General features: G+C 44.1%; 1 long non-coding RNA gene across 1 annotated transcript in view; it reads left to right on the forward strand.

Annotated features, from left to right (window-relative positions):
- The first annotated feature begins 8,623 nt into the window (after positions 1 to 8,623).
- LOC106147750 overlaps positions 8,624 to 14,666 on the forward strand; it is a 63,255-nt gene continuing 57,212 nt past the window's right edge. The window contains exon 1 of the long non-coding RNA XR_001232683.1: positions 8,624 to 8,820. This is a non-coding gene — a long non-coding RNA (uncharacterized LOC106147750). The remainder of the gene's footprint in view (positions 8,821 to 14,666) is intronic.

Consider the following 14,666-nt stretch of genomic DNA (forward strand, 5'->3'; position numbering starts at 1 on the left):
AAAAAAAAAAAAAGAAAGAAAAAGAACACAAATCTTACAGAAAGGCACTTTCCTAGTGTTAATTTTTTCTAGACCACTTAGACAGTAGAACTCTCCCCTGTTAGCACCTTTTAAAAGTGTGTTTATAAGAGAGTTCCAGCAAAGGAGGGGGGGGAGTCTGGAAATGTCCTGGCTGAGGGGTGACTGTTTTGTCACTAGATCTGTGTTACACTTGGAACCCCCCAGCTTGTCCTTGTGAGATTGGGGTGTGGCTGCCTATGGGCCGCCATAATATTTTTGTGTTTCTTATCTCCAGAGGTATTCTTATCTCTAACCTCCACTAATTAAGATGAATCGAATGTCTTTTTTTCTTGTAACCGAGAGTCAGACTAATGTAACAAGATGTTAGATGTGACTCTAGTTGTCTCCTCAGAACACTGTGACAGGTGACAAATGTCCCCACTTCCTTGGGAGATGTTGGAACAGCTGTGTGGCATTGGCTAAGAGATTAAGGAATGGAAATGGCCAACATTAGCGTTCACGTGTTCAGGTGAGGGCAAAGATGGGCGTGGGACTGGGCACTGACAAGTTTTGGAGAGAAGGCTGGGGGTGGGAGAGTTGCTCCCCGGGGTCCATACACCAAATGAGAGACCCTGCAGAGTTTTGGGGGTGTGGGGCTGGTTTCCTTCTGACCAAGCTGGCCGGGTAGGTGCGGAGGTGAGGTGGAGGAGCTGCACTCCCACTGGTGGGAGCTCAGGTGTGAACAGGTGAAGACCCATGGGAGGGAGTGGGACCTGGGTTCTTTCCTTTTCTTTTTGTTTTTTTTTTGAAGGAGGGGCTCCCTGTGTGTTTAGGCTGGCCTTGAACTCACTATATAGCCCAGGCTGGCCTTGAAATCTTGGCTATCCTCTCTCAGCCTCGTGAGTGCTGGGATGACAGGCATGTATCACCATGCCCAGCTGACCTGGGTTATTTTAAGAAAGAGACTGTTCCTGAGGGGCAGGGCAGAACCCACATCAAGCGGCTGGAGAAAGACAGCAGGAGACTAGAGTTGAGGGGATGGCACTGGTGGCCATCTGGAGAAGTTTCTTCCCATACTGGCCATGACAGCCAAGTTCTTGTGGGAACGCCGGGGTGGGGGGATCTCCTAAGAATAGGAAATCCAGTAATTGTGTATGTGCTGCACTGAGGCCTGTTTTCAATCAACAGATCCCCTGGACAGACTTCCATGTCCTTGACCCCCTCCCCCACAGCTGGGGAGGAGCCGGAAGGCTGAGGGAGGAGGCCTAGGAGGTGCTGGCCACTCACAGCTCCTGTCTGCACCCTGGTTTCCCAGTCAAGGTGGGTCCCAGTGGGGAGGATAAAGACATTCTAATTGGATCAGAGTTTGGAGGTAGTTTTTGGACTAGACTAGATTTTCTTCCTAAACAATTACCTGAGTGGCTGGAGGATCCATGAGCTTAGGGCTGGGATGGTGCAGGTCCATACAGAGTGATTTTTGCAGGGGTAGTTGTGCTTTTCGCTTATATAATTCTGTGCTTCACAAATCCATTTAATTAATTAATTAGTTAATGTATTTATTTAGGTACCGGGGATCAAACTCATGACCTCAGGCTTGTCAGGCAAGCACTTATGCCACCGAGCTATATCCCCGGCCCTACAAATCCATTTAAAAAGCTTATAAGCATTTACATGGCTTCCTGAGTAACTAATTACACATGAACGAATTCTAACATAAAACATCATGGACACATAATACACAGGTGATTAACACACCGATTAATGTACAGTCAATGAACATTTATTAAGCACCTCACGTGGTGCCTGGTGCTATGAGGATAACAAAGAGCGAGGTCCAGTGTTCAAGACCACATAGTCTAAACTGTCATGGTGGCCTGTAATCCCAGCCCCCTGGGAGGCTGAGGTAGGATGATCACAAGTTTGAGGCCAACCTTGGCAGTCTAGCAAGAACCTGTCTCGAAATAAAATTAAAGGGGTTGGGTGGGGATGTAGCTCGATGGTAGAGTGCTTGCCTGTCATGTGTGAGACTCTAGATTTAATTCCTAGAACCACACACACAGGTAAAAAACAAAAACAAAACTCCATGCAATCTAGTTTGAAAAGTTCCACAGTGACTTTTAAAAAATTTTGTCTTAGTGACAGTGGGAAGGGAACACAGGGCCTTATACATGGCAGACAAGTGCTCTATCACTATGTACACCCCTAGTGCTGGCCTGGGTTTTTTTTTAACTTCAGATTGCATAGGAATCACAGTGATCTTGTTTGTGCCACTGGTTTAAGTGCCATCTTCACCTCCAAGTCTGACTTAGTAAGTCTGACTTGGGAACTAGGAATCTGCATTTTCTTCAATAGGATAGAAAACTAATAATCTAGTCCTCTAAACAATATTAGGTCATGTGTTATTACCAGAATTTGCCCAGTATTCAGGACCATATTTCCCATGGGGATAAAACAAATTTGCCTGTTCTTTATGATGTCATATGTGGTAGACTGACAACTGGTGGACAATGTGTAACACCCAGCTGAACTGAATCAGCATGGCGCTGGGAGAGGGAGGCCCACCTGAGGATTGTTGCCAACAGCATAAAAGGGGAACCGGAGGAGCAGATGGTGTGCTGTTGATTCTCCTGGAGAAGCTTGTCAGACTGGCTATCCTGATATAAACTTGGCTGTTATCATCAGAGGAGCTCAGGACCTTGCTGTCGCTGAAGATGGCTGTGGTACTTTTCAGGGAAGCTCTGGTCCTTAGTTTGAGTGTCGCCTCCTGGCTCCAGTGCAGATCCCTCAGCCTGCTAGCACAGACCCTTCATCCCGCTGGCACAGACTTCCTAGCTTCTGCCACTGACCTTTGGGCCTTCCCAGTGCAGATCCTTAATATAGACTTGCAAGAGATATTGTCATGGGCTCTAGGCCTCCAGTTGGACTTGTGGGGGCGGGGCATTGCCATGGGCTCTAGGTTTTCAGCTGGACTCATGCAGGACATTTCCATGGGACTCAGGCCCTCAGCTGGATTCTTTGGGTCTCTAGTGTGTCGACAGATCTCCTATACTCTTGCCTTTGACTCCGGGTGAATATTGTAAAGATAATCTTATAAGTTATATGTGTTGTATTAAATTGTTTCTCTTGCATATCCTGACTACAGCATTATATGAAAACACCTAGATAGATTCTCATCAAACTAGAAGACCATGATTGGGCTTGTCTGACTTAAGGAGAAAAGAAAATTTGTCTTAGGGTTCACAAGGAGTCATGTCCTTCGAAAAGAGTTGGCCATCTTGAGAGTTCTGATTTCCTGATCAGCCAGGTGTCGATTTCTGTGCCATTTCTCCATGAGAAGGCTGGGCTCAGGGTGAAAGCAGTAGGAGTTTATTGATTTAATGATGGTTAATGATTGATATGAGCAACCCAGGGGAGACCAGGTGCCTGATAACAATCTTCACGAAAACATATGTGGGAGGAAACGGACTACAAACATAGAAACAGTTTTAACCCCAACTCTGCTATTGGTCAAGGAAGTCTGGACAAAGATCTTGCCTCATCTGTCTCCTTGACTATATAATTAGGATGATGCCAAAGTTTTTTCCATAAAGTTTCTGTAACTCATAATGCCAGGAAGAAAATCTAATCTGGTCCATTTCTTTCACAAATGAAAACCTTTGCTAGCCACTTGGAAAAATTCTAAAGATGAGGGTTTTTTTTTTTTTTTTTTTTTTTTTTCTTTTTTGTACTGGGAATTGAACTCATGACATTGTGCTTGCCAGGCAGGTGCTGTACCACTGAACTATATCCCCACCTAAAGATGATTTTTTTTTTTATAACATGAGTTTTATTGAACTATGTATTAAAAATGGGATAAGCTAAATTTTATTGCAAGATCCTGGGCTTGGTGTAATCTGACGTCTCCATACAAAAAGTCACACTGTTTCCTTTTGCTTCATTATTTAGATGACTCAGTGTACAAGTGCAATGTGATATTAAAATCACATGGGATTAGATTAAAAAACCTAACATGGAAGCAAGTGCAATTGGAAAATAGGTTAGGCATTTTTTTTTAGAAAGTTGAATAGGTTTTTAGAGTTAAAACAAATGGGGGAAGTATGCTAAGCAGCAGACCATGCACTTAAAAACAGAGGAGTCTCTTCCTTTGGTTATGAATTTGCTACAGGCCCTCGAGCTGTGAATGTAGACAGAAATCTATGAAAAATTGACATGTGTACTCAAATTGGGGCAATACATCACCACAGCCAAGATGTGAAATATCATAGTCTTAAATATTTAACATAATGCCATGCCATATAATTACGTGTGTGGCATTATCTTTAATGGAAGCTGATTAATGAAGGTGCCATAAAGCAAGGATGAATATTAGGTCTTCAAATACTGATGTTCAGATAGCCCTCTAAAAAATCATTTTTCTCAAAGCCCTATTCCTTAAGGATTATAGAAATGTCAATTGTTTTTGCAGAGTTTCCAGTTCAAGAAGCAGTTATTCATAATCCCCAGAGAGCTCTTCCCTAACAGACTACAATAAAACTTAGAATTAATGGTGGTGACATTTTAGACCTAAATTACTGCCTTCATGCTTTAAATAATTATCCTGCTATCCCTATGCAAGGGATTTGCAAATTTTTCACTTTATTTCCAACTTATCTGTCATCTCCACTGCTTGACTAGTTCCTTGTCCCTTAAAATCGAATGCAGGAGACTGAATTTCTAATTGTTCCTGTAAAATTGTCCTGCTCTTTAAGCGTACTTTTATGGTAATTCATCTATTTTCTAACACACTTGTCGCACATCATCTCTGTCCATTTTGTTCTTCATTTTGGTGCTGAATAGGTGCCACCAACTGGTATTTATGAGTTCTGCCTCTCTTTATGCTTCAAAGGTGATTCAATATTTGAATCCTCTTTAGTTTGGTTTCCCCGCCCTGTGAGCCTGTTTGTTTTTGCCCTTCCCACTCCATTCACGGGGCCCTTGGGCTCTGCCTCTCTGGTGTCCTTCTTCACAAGCCTAAGATCCTCAGAGGAACTTGCTTGTGTGTGTGTAGTACTAGGATTAAACCCAGGGCCGCTTGCATGGTAGGCAAGTGCTCTAGTGAGCCACATCCCCAGCGGGAACTTGTTCTTGATAAATAAGATGAAGTGCTGAGAAAGGAAAACTCTGAAGGAGACTGAAGAGACCTTGACTAGACTCTGGGAAGCCTGGGTCCCTAGGTCTGTCAGCCCCGAGCGCTCCTGTCCTCCATGTCTGAGTGAACACAGGTAGGAGAGAAGACCCCAGGCCCTGGCACAATACCCCTGCCCTTGCCAGGCGTGTGAGGCCCAGGCATGAGCAGGGAGTGTTCTTCTGGTCTGTGGGTGGGAGATTTCCTTCAAAGAAGTCCTCAGTGTTACCTGGAATCAAGGCCCCAGTAGTGTGCAGAACAAGCTCTTTCTTGGAGGCTTCCTAAGCACCAGCCACAGCTTCCAAAGCCGTCACAATGAAATAGGCTTTGAACCGTTCAAACGCTGCCAGGTTTTTGTTTCTGTATTTTATTCTTGTTCTTAAAGCTTAGTGCACGTTATAATAGGAAGAAGTTAAATAAATGTGTTCTGAAAAATTGGCCTTGGGCCGGGGATGTAGCTCAGCACCTTCCTGGAAAGTGTGAGGTGGCACAGCTCCTGCCTGGCAAGCGTGAGGCCCTGAGTTCAATTCCTGGTACAAAAAAAAAGAGAAAGAATTGGCCTTTTCTGGGTGCGATGCTGCACACCTGTAACCCCAGAACTCTGGGAGGCTGAGGCAGGAGTATTGCAAGTTTGAGCCTAGCCTGGGCAACTCATTAACTTAGTAACTTAGTAAGACCCTACCTCAAAAATTGAAAAAAGTTTTTAAAAAATGGACTGGGAATGTAGGTTAGTGTGAAGGCCCCAGCTTTAATCTTTAATCTCTAGTAAAACACACACCCACAGACACATACACACACACACAGAGCAAAAGAAAAAGAAATGGGCTTCTGCCCTGTGGTAGCTGGGACCCAGGTTCTTTGAGAGCAACTGGTTGGCTGTCAAATGTGGAGTCCATCCCTCTTTCAGGCTAACCTCCTTGGCAGTAAGAATGTTCCACGTCTGGAGAGCCTTTGTCTGCAAGTTCTCGAGTGTTTGTCGGGATCCAGAAGGTGTCAGCCTCCTCCTCTTCCCCTCAGTTACCACCTCCTGGACACATGTGATATCGTATTTTTAAGATTATAAAGTTAGAATTAAGGGGGTAGGGTAAATTTTCTCTAAATCCAATAAAGTCCACTTGATATCTAAGATGGGCTTGTTTTCATCTTTCACATTTCAGCTCTCTAACCCAGTGATGGCGAACCTTTTAGAGTTTTCGACGGTACAAACAGCCCACTGTGGCATGCGTGCTGTAGGTTTGCCAGCACTGCTAACCCACAGAGCTCTGCTCTCCCCAGCTTTCTTCTAAGGCTGGGGTTTATCTCAGAGAGGAGATGATAATGGCTGAAGAGTCTGTTTTCAAATAATCCATTTCCTGCAGCGACTCACCTACTCAATCTCTGTTCTTGTTCCTATTGTTACCTGCTCCGAGATCTTTATTGCTTTTTTTTTTTAGGGAGGTTACTGGGAATCGAACTCAGGACCTCATGCTTGCCAGCCAGGAGTTGCACCACTGAGCTAAATCCCCAGCCAGAGAGCTTTATAAATTAGAAACTGAAATCCACAAGGATAAAGAAACAAAGTATTTCACTAGGATTCCCGTCAGTTTTTAAATAAGTAATTGTTGAGTGTCTTTGGTAGACTGAGAATGGACTAGGCACTTAAGTTAAAAACAAGGTCCTGTGTCACTGAGGATCTTAGTCTAGTGGGAAGCACGTTGCATAAGCAAATGCTCTGAAAAAAGTTGCTTTGGTGAGTGGTATGTCAAGGTTGGCGGGACTGAAGAGCAATGGAGATTACAAATAAGACGTGCAAGGGCGGGCAATCTTCCCAGTGAAAGCAGCGTCTCTGGTAGGAGGGGGCCGGTACATAGTGCTGGCGGGGGGGGGCACTCAGTTACCCACAGTGACCTCATGGGTTTGGCTAGAGTGGGGTGCAGAAGATGAGACTGGGAAGGAAAGCAGAGACAACAACCCTGAAGGGCCTCGCGTACCATGGAGAAAGAGCCCAGTAGATTTCATTCTGGAGGCACCAGGGAGCCACTGAAGAGTTTCCAGCAGCACGGTGGTCGGATCAGGTTTTATGTTAGTACACCCATGCCTGTGAAAGAACAGGAGATAGACGGGAGTGCAGCAAGACTGGAGGCAAGAGGGACCCGTGAAGAGGTTTTTATAATATGTAGCTAGGGAGAAAGACAATAAAAATAGGGAGCGGGCAGGAGATAAAGAAATTTATGAGGTACAAAGGCTTTGATGGTTGATTAAACATGGTACAAAGAGGAGAGAAGTTTCTGGCTTGTTCAATTTAACATTTATCAAGATAGAACAGATAGGAAAAGTAACAGATTTTATTCACTTTTTTAAAGCAGGCAGTGGGGGAAGAGGAAAGATGAATTTGGCTTTGAGTCTGAGGTGCCGCGGGAACACTCAGGGTGGAGATGCGGTGTCCGTGGTCTAGAGCCCCGAGGGGCGTTCCCCGCTGGAGATCCTGGGGTAGGACTCACACTCATGGGTGGGCGCACCACGTAAGTGTGAGTGGAGTAAGTGAGAGTGTGAGCAGAGTGGGTAAATATGACTAGAAGGATGAAAGAAGAGCACTAGGCCTCTGGCATCATGGCAGTTCAACCCTACAAACTTCTGCTGGCATCTCCCAAGAACAAGGACCTCCTCTTAGATGGCCATCACATCCTTTTTGCACCAAAGAACGTCCACATTTCTTCAGAAATATTATTCAAGATCGTGCCCACATTTGGGGCCAGCGATGTGTCTCAGAGGTATAGTCCTTGCCTAGTGGGTACGAGGCCTTGGGTTCAATCCTTAGCACAACAAAACAAAATCTTGTCTAACTCAAATTGTGAAACTGTCCTTTAGAAACAGTTCAAAAACAAAATAGAAACAACTGTTCTTTATAGATAGTTTTATGCTCCAATTAAAGTTTATGCATTGCCTTTTTTTCATGTATCGCATTTGACTATTCTCTGTAATATCAGTCTGGAAATCCTCCCTCCTGCCCCTAACATTCCTCAGTTTTCCATGACCTCGAGTTCTTAAAAAGCCCAGGCCATGACATGGCAGCCTATATTCTAGCTTGTGGATTTAGGCCGGTTACTTCCTGGAGTTCCCTAGTAACTGACACTTGTCCTCTTTGTTGTATCACAGCAGAGAGGTTCTAAGGGCAAGGGAGGGGCCCCTTTTGTAGTTAAAAGTTTTGACTTGTAGATCTGAAGCTGTTCAAATTATGAGATCTGGAAAACCACACATATATATAGTATACATACGCACACACTATGATATATATGTATAATAAATTTGTATTATACATGTACATATATATCGTATGTGTATTTGATAGCTCTAGCCTTTTCTAAAAAATGATGCGTGTTCTGAGTCTTTCATCTTTAAAGTATAGCTTATTGTAAGTTGACTTTGCAGCTATTTATTCAGTTTGGTTTTTTTCTTGGGTTTGTGTTTCCATAGAAACCTGCACTGCAAATAGCTTGTTCTGAGCGAGGCCCGTTCTGGTTCAGTTAAATCCAAAGGCTTCAGTCAACGTGTCTCACCAACGTGACTACTTTTCTCTCACCGCCATTGTCCCCTACAATTCTGATAGGTAAACCAGTGGTTAAGGTGCTGACAGAGGAAGAGTTTCCCACTGAGGAGCAGCAGCCTGAGGGAGAAGGGTGAGTCAGGAGCAAGGGATTATTTATACGAATTAGAGTTCTTGGTGGCACATAACAGAAGCCAAATGCAAGCTGAAGGAAAAAGGGGAAGGTGTTACAAAGATACTAGAGGAATCATGTATGTAGACATAAGTATATAATTGGAAGTTGTGAGTAAAACATTGTGGGAAATGGAAGGATTTATTTTCTTCTCAGTTCCAAAATTCTAGGGGAGCCACTTGTTGGCTTTGCAGGATGAGGCCCACCCTGCTTGGGGAGGTGCAGGTACGGGCGGATACAGGCTTGGCAGCAGGTATCCACCGGATGTTAGGGATGTTTCCAGAGAAGGAGAAACTGTTGGCCAGTCTCCCTGAAGGGCTTGTCACAGTGGTGTCAAGATACGGCAGAGTTTTAGAATGTGAGGAGGAGTCATTGGGAGATGCAGAGACTCTGGATATGGAATCTGAATTTCTCTTTCATGGAATATCTCAGCTCAGCCATTTAGGTTTTTCATGCCTTAACTTTGCATGTGCAAGAGCAAGTATTTTCCACTTCTGCTGTGGGCAACTGTGTCTGCTGACATTTCTGAGAGGTATCGTAAGAACGGTACCTTATTAGCTACCCTTGTGATCGCAATGTTCTCAAAGCTGCAAGTGTGGAAGAACCGGTTTCTGAAAGAAAAGCTTTGTGATATTTTTGGAAAGTCTTACTCATGTCCAGTATTCACATACCAGTGAGAGTGTATTGATTTTTTATTTAAAAGCATTTTTGATACAAGGATTTTTTGGGTTTTGATTCTCATAAACTCCTGAAGATGGTAACCTTTCTATACTACTGAGATTCCCTTTTAATAATTAATTAGTGACCACTAAACTACCTGAGACTTATCTGTGATTTAATAAAAAGCCATTGTGTTCAATTTGTTCTCATTTAATTTTTAAAAATTATGGCAAGATACATATAAAATTTATCACCTTAACCTTTTTTTTTTTTTTTTTTTTAACTTTTGTTTTTTTGTTTGATACAAAGACTAGCTACCTAATTCAGGGTGGTCTTGAACTCACCATGTAGCCCGAGCTGGTTTTGAACCCCTAGAAATCTTCCTGCCTCAGCCTCCTGGGTGCTGGGATTACAGGTGTGTACCACCACGCCTGGCCACATTTACCATCTGAAATGTACAATTCAGAAAAATAAGACTGTGAGAAATAACGGTAGCAATAGTAACTAGCATTATGGCTAGTTGCTTAGCATAGACTGTGCATTAAGAGCTACATCTATATATGATTGCAGTTAGTCCTCATAATGGCTCCATGTCATACTTCTAATATTACCATTTTGCAGACAAAGAAATTGCAGTGTGGATAGGTTTATATATTATGCCCTAAGTCATGTGGCTTGAAAGGATTTAGGTCTGTCTGATTTATTGGTCTGTATTTTTTTTCTTTAAAGAAATAAATCCTCTGACAAAGGCTTTATTGATAACTTTCCATTTAGTTAGTCAAAAAACAAACAAATACAGGCCACAGTAGAGAGTATCATGTATGCTAGAAGTCAGCTTAACAGGAGTCCCTTCTCACTGTTGTGAAAAATAAAAAACAAACTACAAATCTAAGAATTCAGTTTTAGTGGTGGATAGGATGTTGATTTTCAACAAATAAACCAAAATAACTCAGCAGAGAACTCCAGCCAAGGGAAGGGAGTAGAGAAGGGCCCAAATTTTAAAATAACTGCTTTCTGTGAGATGGAAAAGACAGGTGTGGCGTGTTCGCGTCTGTCACTGTAACCACCACTGTGAATTCTCCTTTTAGCTGGCCCAAGGCACTGCTGTGAAAAGGCGCAGGGTGGAGAGCATGGCTGTGCGCTTGCTGCTCCTGGACCCACCCACCCGCAGCCTGGTCACCCTGCAACCTGCCTCTGAGGTTCCCGACAAGTTGCCTTTGTGGGCCTTGCCCCACCCTGGGCGTCCGCTCAGTGCCAGGCCCATCGGGGGTGGCTTGGGTGCTAGGAGCACAGCAGAGCCACTGGCGCTCCCCTACCTGACGCACTGCGTGCCCTTGTTGTGCTCAGGCTGGGCAGTCTGCACTGGGTCAGCTTGTTCCCAGAAGAGTGGTCTTTGAGGAGACCATTAGTATCTCCCTGGTCCCCTATAGAATGTGCATAGATGTTGGGAAGGCGCTGTTTTCAACACTAGAATCTCATGCCAACCTAGCTAGTGTACTGTCAGTATACTCTGACTGTCTTTAGCTTTTTTTTTTTTTTTTTGTTTTGGTGGTGCAGGGATTGAACCCATATACTATTGCCCGCCACCCTTCATCCTTCCCCATTCCTCATATGGACAGAGGGTTGTCTTCCCATGGTCACTGGAAAGGCTCCGTTTTCCCAGGGTCCGTTTGGGTCCGTTTTCCCAGGGCTTAGGCTTGACCCGGTCTCCTTTAGCTCACTTGACTCCCAACCCTCATCACTCCAGCTGTGGACTAAACAGCTGTAGCCCCACAGGCTGTTTCTGTAGCCAGAATGTTTACTGGGACTGTCTAGAAAAAAATCTGGTCTTGATGCCATCCTGAACCCTTAGGTCTGAATCCTGGATTTCGTGCTGGGTATATCCACCCATGAAAAGCTCCCAGTGACCAGGGAGAAGTGAGGGCTGGCACTGCTGGGATACCAGGTCTCCCCTGCTGGAAAATACACATAGAGCTCACAGCCTAGATCACCCTGAGGAAAGCCCCTCTTTGTAGCATAGGCTGCTGCAGGCTCTCTGTTGAATGGAGGTTAGGCAAAGCTATCTCTGATGTGAACAATGGTCTGAGTGCTCCCAAAGCGATCAAGCTCCTGGGCGAGAGTGGCCAGTGAGGTGTTAGGCTCCAGGCCACTCTAGGTGGGGTGAGGTTGTTCTTGCCAAAGCCTAATGTAATGAGATTTCTGCCAATCACGAGGCCAAGCTGAGGAAGGCCCTGGCACCGCCCTGACCACAGGTGGGCCTCTTGATGGCACCTGCTCAGTGATGCCATACTTCTTGAAGGTCCATCGCTGGTCACCCTCCTCTTACCTGGCCAGGTAGCCATGGGGTGCCCACAGTTGTCAGCCCATAGCATCCAGCGTCACTTATGCAATAGCTCCCCTAGCCGCAGGGCAGTAGCTTTCAGGGCAGTCTGGGAGAGAATGGAGGACAGGTGGCTCCCACGAGGGTTGGAGGCTATGGGGACAGTGAGCAGTGCTTGTCCTCATATCTTCCCCGGAGAGGCAAAGAGCCAAGTGGACCGAAGAGTTTGGTGGCCCCCAGGGGCAAAAGTCACTCTTCTTTCCTGTATTCTCTATTGAATTTAGCTTATTAATCTGTGAGGTCTAGGAGGCAAAGTGCAGCTCTGAAATTTAGTTGTGTGCACGTGTCAGAGGCAGAGATAAGAGACAGTGGCAGACTTAGAGGCAATGAGACTTAGAGACAAAGAGAAATAAGACACAGGAAGAGGTGAAACGGGGAGACATGGCAAGAGAGAGACTGAGGGAAAGACAGGAAAGGAAGGTAGATAGATGCACGGACTGACAGATTTACCTCTAGTCCACTAATCAAGTTTCTGGGTATTTATTTGATTTATTTATTCATTTATTGTTGCTGTGCTGGGGCTCTAACTCAGGGCCTTGTGCATGCTCGCAAGAGCTGTACACTGAGCTACTCCCCCAGCTCAAGTCTCTAGTTCTCTCTCAGTCTCCTTCATCACTGTGAGTTCAGCCTGGCGCTGCTTTACTTGTTTTTTAGGAATCAAACTGAGGAGTGAGCAATGGTGACCAGGACTAGGTCATACGTTGTGGGAAATTATTGAAGATTAGCAAGAGATTGGCAACTGTCAAGTACAGAGAAAACTAAATAAAAGCTTTCTGTTTGTTTCTAGCAATAGAACATAGAGAAACAGTATTTAAATGTGTTTTATGTATTCAATGTAAGTGATGTAGCACAGGCTTTGGGGCTGGGTTGGTGAAATTCCCACTCCAGCCCTTGCATTTAACTGGTTGTGGAACTTTGAGGAAGTTAGTGAACTCTGAGCCTCAGTTTTATAATCTGGTAAGTAGCAATAATACTATTAGTAATACCTTTATAGTGTTATAGTGTTGAAAGAGATGATATCCAAAAATGTTAGGCACAACTAATGTCAGCCATTTTTATTTTGTAAATAGTGCTGGTAAAGTTTTTTTTTTTTTTTTGAGACAGGGTCTCACTATGCAGTTGAGGCTGGCCTTGAGCTCACTTTGTAGCCCAGGCTGGTCTTGAACTTGTAATGATCCTCCTGCCTCAGCCTCCTGAGTGCTGGGATTACAGGCGTGAGCCACCACGCCCGGGTAAAGTTGTAAGATGTAATGGTTGTGATGTCCTACTTTTAAAACCCAGAGACCTAGTTGTAAGGAGAAGTCTTAGCCCAAGGATTGTAATGAACTGGAAGCTCCCATCCTGACACCTGCAATCTGGTTGTGAAGTTGTCATTACCCCAATTGATAATGTCTGAGCTCAGGGAAGCCCTGTTTAGAAATGTAGTGTGGAATGAGCCTCCAGCCCCATCTCATTTCTTCAACTTATTTGGAAATATTTCAAACATACAGAAAATTTGAAAGATTAATACAACAAACTCCCATATGTTCTTGCCTGGCCAAAATAGCTGTGGATGTGTTGCTTTATTTCTCTCTCTGTATACCTTGTTTTCTTTTGCTGTTGTTGAGCCATTTGTAAGGTAGGTCCATAGTGTCTTAGTTAAATTTTTCATTGCTGAGACAAAATACCCAACGCCCACAAAGGAAGGGAGGAAGGATTTATTTAGCTCATAGTTTGTAGAGTTTTTAGTCCACAATTGGTTGACTCCAAGGCAGGATGACACAGTAGACAAGAATCACAGAGGAGAACAATTCATGACAGGCAGAAGACAGCAACAGCAACAAGGAGGATGGAGGGAAGGGAGGCAAGTCTCTTTCTGTCCCTTATATTGTATGCAGGCTACCCACCCTGGGGTGGAGGTAGCACTCACACCTTTAATCCTAGCCAGAGCTATGCCAAGCCAATCAGTGGACTGATTTACTAATCAGACACCCTTAATCCCAGTATCACACACTCTAGATTTCACCTCTGAAAAAGCCCTATGACTGCATGAGTCTTTGGAAAGACATCTAGGTCTAAACCATAATACATATCATCATCACTTCTCAGTGCTCAGCAAGCATCACTTAAGAATAGCTATTTATTGCCCTAGCGTGGTGGTGCATACCTCTAATCCCAGCACTCTTGTAGGGATGGAGTCACTGTAGGTAGGGAAAAGATAGGATGAAGGCCTCATTGAGCTTTATTAAAAATTAATAGGGCAGTTTTGACCTCTGCAGCCAGACTCCAGAAATCAGAAGGGCAAAGGCAGCTATAATCGGCAAAATTGAAAAGAGAAAGGCAGCTAGACTCAAGCAATTAGGAAGACAAAGGCAAAGAACCAGGACCAGTAAGTTCCTAGGAAGTGAGAGTAACATAAGAGTCCCAAACTTCCCCTGCTCTTGGGGTAGGAAGAATTAATATAGTTAAAATGTTCCAGAATTTTTATACAGATTTAATATAGTTAAATATTTCCAGAATTTTTATACAGATTTAATGCAATCTCAATCAAAATACCATTAGCATATCTCACAGAACTAGAGAAAACATTCCTAAAATTCATTTGGAACCAGAAGAGACCTAGGAGAGCAAAAACAATTCTGGACAACAAAGGCAAGGCAAGGGGGCATCACAATCCTTGACTTGAAATTACACTCCAGAACTACTGTGATAAAAACAGCATGGTACTGGGGAAAAAAAGGACCTGAGGATCAATGGAACAGATTAGAAAATGCAGAAACAAATCCAA

This window comes from Chinchilla lanigera, unplaced genomic scaffold (genome assembly GCF_000276665.1).
Source record: "Chinchilla lanigera isolate Chin_1 unplaced genomic scaffold, ChiLan1.0 scaffold00008, whole genome shotgun sequence".
Classification (NCBI taxonomy): Eukaryota; Metazoa; Chordata; class Mammalia; order Rodentia; family Chinchillidae; genus Chinchilla; species Chinchilla lanigera.